Raw genomic sequence first — 4,986 nt, 5'->3', positions numbered from 1 at the left:
ATCAAACTTTGTGATTCATTAAATCCTCCTTATATACTTGTAATATTTTGTCAAACTTTTCTTCTTTCTATCAATGTGATAATCAACGCAACATTACAATCAAATATTTTAGGMACTTTTTGAAAAAGATGGTGACAAAATATCAAAATTAACTCAAAATTTTTCAAATTTCAATTCAGTATCTCCTTATTATATACTCATACTATTTGTGAATCTATTTAGTCTCTATTATCGTGTGATTATCAACTTTTCACCAAAATTCAAGATTTGAGAAATTCTCAAACCTCATTATACACATCATTTATACTTGGTTATATTTAACAACTAAATACATCTTTTTTTCAAAAAAAAAAAATTCGGCTAAATGATTCAACACTATTAGATTAATCAAAGATTTTTTTTTTTTGGAAAAATTAAGTGACTAAATTTTAAATTTAATTAACCAAAAYTGTTCAAATTTCAAATATTTATATCCTCCTTTTATACTACTAATTTTTTTTTTTCCTTACATTTGGTTAGATTTAACAAATAAATACATTTTTTTGTTAAAAAAGATTGGGCTAAAATGATTCAACTCTATTAATTTAACCAAAGATTTTTTTTTTTGGAAAAAATTGACTAATTTTTTTAAATTTAACCAACCAAAAAAATTAAATTTAAATTAATTATCTCCTCTTTGGCTTGTTGTTGTTTGTCTAAATACAGAGCATCCAGAAAGGCAACTACAGGGGAGGTGAACTGAGTGAGAGAAGGCGTTCGATTGACGTGCTTATTGTGGGACCACTACCTCAACAAGCAAGAACATCCCCCTGGGGGGGGGGGGGTCCGGGGGTGGAAATAACTTCTTCCTGGCGATAGACAACAACAAGCAAGCACATCCCCCCTGGGGTCTATGCCTATCTTGACTTAAGACAGAATACTTCTTCCTGGCGATAAACAACAACAAGCAAGCACATCCCATTTGTCAAAATTTATTTTCTCTATTAACGTAAGATAACCAACTTGTTAAAAAAGATGGTGGTTGGAAGTTATATTTAACCAACCCAAACATTCAAGTTTCGATACATCATCTCTTTCTTATATACTTATAATATTTGTGAAACTTTATTCCCTATACAATGTGAGATAATCAACTTAACACTACAATCCAAGATTCRAGAAATTCCCAAATCTCATTGTGTCATATCATTTACCTTCAGTTGTTCTTTTAATATATATATATATATATATATATATATAGAGAGAGAGAGAGAGAGAGAGAGAGAGAGGTGAATTATTATACAACCCCTTATATTTGTACAACCAATACAACTTAATCTCAACCGTGAGAACCAATCTCAACCAATCATTTTAATATATTAATTATACAATTAAAATCAAATTAAAAGAGTATGTTAGTCAATTCCTAAACTAAGATTAATTTTTAATTTTTAAAATAGAACCGTTTCAAGAAAATAATTAATATTGATTTACATTCCAAAATTAAAGATTAATATGATTCAATGAAATAAATTCAAAAAAAATAATCCGTGTGTAAACATGATCATGATTCTGAATAATCACATGGAATCACACATATTTGCTGAAGATTTTCTCCATAACATTTAAGAATGTGAAATCAATAAGTGTTTTCTGCAAAAAAATTCTCGAAGGTTGATCACGTAATGAAGAACAATGGTAAAAATCCTATTGATTCTTCAATTCATGACAATTCTCATCAAGATAGTGTAGATGTCAATTCTTATAAAGAAAATGTAGATGTTTTGGAGGTTGTGACCTGTGAGAGTAATGAAGATTTTGATGTGGGACTTTCTCCATTTAAAAATGTCCAAAAAAACTGTGAAGAAATTGTTCTGGTAGAAGATATTGAAACTCGTGTAATGGATGATACAACATGATACACATCGAACAATGAGATTCAGAATGATGAAATTCCAGGTTTTTGTTTATTCCATCTGTTGAAAAACTACGTTAATTCTACAATATAATGTGTTCAACCTTATTTGTATCACAGTGTGTTATCCAAACTAGTTATCATCACATCGTTCACTTTACTTATATCTGTATTAGTTCTATCTTCTTGTTGTGATTCTTGAATTCTTTAATATCTGCAATTATATTTTTATTAATTTTAGATGTATTTTGTTGTATTAGAACCTGTGATGCATCTGTATGTATCAATGCTTTAAGCAGGGTTGTGGTACTGTGTATATAAAGACAGTATGTTGTGCAAACTTGTGGTACATTAATGAAATGGTCCATGTATATGTTTGAATTCATGTTTTCAGAATACTTCTTAGTATTAGTTTTATCTTCTTGTTTTGATCTGGAAATCTTGAATATGTGCAATTATTTGTGTATAAATTTTAGATGGATTTTGTTGTATAAGAATATGCAATGCCTCTGTATATATCAATGTTATGATGATGTTTGTCGTATTGATGTAAATGAATGAAGTATGTTGATGTGCACACTTGTGGTACTTTAATAAATCACCATGTATATGTTTGAATTCATGTTTACAGCTATTGATCAAGCAGAACAGAGCTTATCAATATCACCAGGTGGTACTAATTGGTATACTCCTGTAGTAGAAGAAGTTGTCAAGCCCATTATCGGATCTGTGAGACAATGTGATACGATGTGATACATATGTTACATAATCACCCAGTACATACATGTGTGATAACAGTTTTACTAATTACTTCATGATTCGTAATTATGATGTAGTGTATGATGTATTGAGCCTATGTGATACATATCACCCATCCCATAGTCCATACATGTATTGCAATATGTGATACCAACCATTAAACAACTTAATAAAATTAGACAACATATGAAATACGCTGAACAATTTATGTATTTAACAAAAAAAAATTGAAATATCCATTTCATATAAGCTAATACCAGACGTTTATGTCTTAAATACAAAAAACCAGCTTAACATATCAGTTAGAGAATCTGTTCCAAACTAGTAACAAAAGTAACTACCATTTACTGTATACTATGTGAAATACTATTCCAAATCAGTTCTTAAATACTTGCGAGCCTCGCTTCCCTGTTAGATTCTGCGCATTTAAGCAAACGCGTTTTCTCCTTCAAATCCAGTGTGGTAAACTTTTCACAGTCTGCTACCACAAATGGTCGTCTAATATTGATCTCTGAAAGCAATAGTTTAGCAGTGTACTTCCTTCTCAATAATTGGAGTTGTTTGACTTGGTTTGCTCCTTCCACATCTAGTCCTGATTTCCAACGGTAAGGCAGCTGCCCCATGTAACACTCCATATGACGCATCAAGAATACACCACAATCATGCGAATTCTGTTTWGTAGACCATTTCAATGCTATCTTCACCGGATCTATCCCAACAAAATCTTCATACAATGGATGACTTACCTTCTTGAGATGTTGTATCATCAAAAAATGTTGCACGAATACGATAAATATGACACTCAAATCATTGTATAAATAAACATAAAATGAATGAATTAAAAATATAGTTTGTTTGAAGTTCCTCACCAAAAGATCCGGTATTTCCTCATATTGGTTGGGTGCTTCAAGATCTTGCTGAAGGTTATCTATAACCAATATGGAAGGACGTTTGAAGTTGAACACCACCACAAAGTAATGCATGTCTCTAAACGATGGGAAAGAATAACTGCAATTGGTAATTGTGTGTTAAATGTAATATCTAAAAAGCACATAATAAATGTGGTTACTACTTATTAACTCACCAAGTCAATTGATTTGAAGGTAACCATGTTTGCATCACCTCCAACCGCTGCCAATAGATTGTCAACAAACATATCCAGCTTCACATCCTCCTTTATTTTTGAATCAAGCATTGCTGTCGACTGGTTCAACAATTTTGTTGTAAGATAATTTAAAAGTTTGTATCACAACATGTTCAAAATGCTTAATATCACAACATGTTCAAAATCACAACATGTTCAAAATGCTTTTGGGTTTGATGAATAAAATAAAAAAGATTGAGTTCAACACTTGCTACTGGATCCACATCCTTTTGGGTCAACTACGGAAAAATAGCTAAAAGCACATCATCTTATCTATGCTAGTTCTGGAACATGTTTTAGCAAAAACTATGCTAGTTAAATATCATGAGATTGAGAACCACTCCTTGCCACTAGTGGTACTTCAACTAATGATAGGGAAGTAGGGAATGCTTTTTCGAAGCAGATTTCTTATGTAGGACTAATTGATCGGTTGCCACTTCTCTTGTTATCAAGACTTGAGATCATTCAGCCTCCATGTACGTTAGGTTACGGTCACTTCATGTTAACTGGTAGAAATGATGAAGTAAAGTGAACCATTTCTTTGATTTGCATGAACTGTGATAACAACACAGAAAAATGCATCTTCCTCAAGGCTATGGATGGTAGGACATTCAAATTGCTGATCGTGGATATAATAAGTGTGGAACCCACAAAAACTCTGCTGGGTGGTTATTGATTTCCCTCTACCTGGAATAACTAGAACTCTTAAACAATCGCTATTTCATATACGGGTTATTTTATGAAATCCTCACTGAGCTCAATTAGGCTTGCAAACTTGTGTTTCAAGTTCATAATGGATTTAAGAGCCAACTTCTGTCATTATAGGTCAAATTTATCCTAATCTTTGTGTTGCATTTCTCATACCACTTATAGCTTTTATACCATTTCTGTTTTGTGAATTCTTAAGCTCCAAATTTACTGTCGCTGGGAACGTATTTTTTGATAGCTCTGTCCATGACACTTGCAAAGATTTTGGGATCTGGTCCAAGGCTCCAAGCACCCGAATACACCATGAACCGTTGTCCAACTAGCTATTAGTACTTACCTCATCATTAATCAAGCAGGTTGCCTGAAAATATTCAAGAAAGTTGGTGGGCTGATGTGTACATTGGATGCAAGTAGGAAGTACTTATGATGATTGATACCTTAATCTCAGATTAAATTTTAGAATAGTTTGAGAGCTTACTTC

The sequence above is a fragment of the Cynara cardunculus genome (assembly GCF_001531365.2).
Source record: "Cynara cardunculus var. scolymus isolate 2C chromosome LG 3, CcrdV1, whole genome shotgun sequence".
In the NCBI taxonomy this organism is placed as follows: domain Eukaryota; kingdom Viridiplantae; phylum Streptophyta; class Magnoliopsida; order Asterales; family Asteraceae; genus Cynara; species Cynara cardunculus.
The sequence above is the reverse complement of the archived record's forward strand: the minus strand, read 5'-3'. Positions refer to the sequence as shown.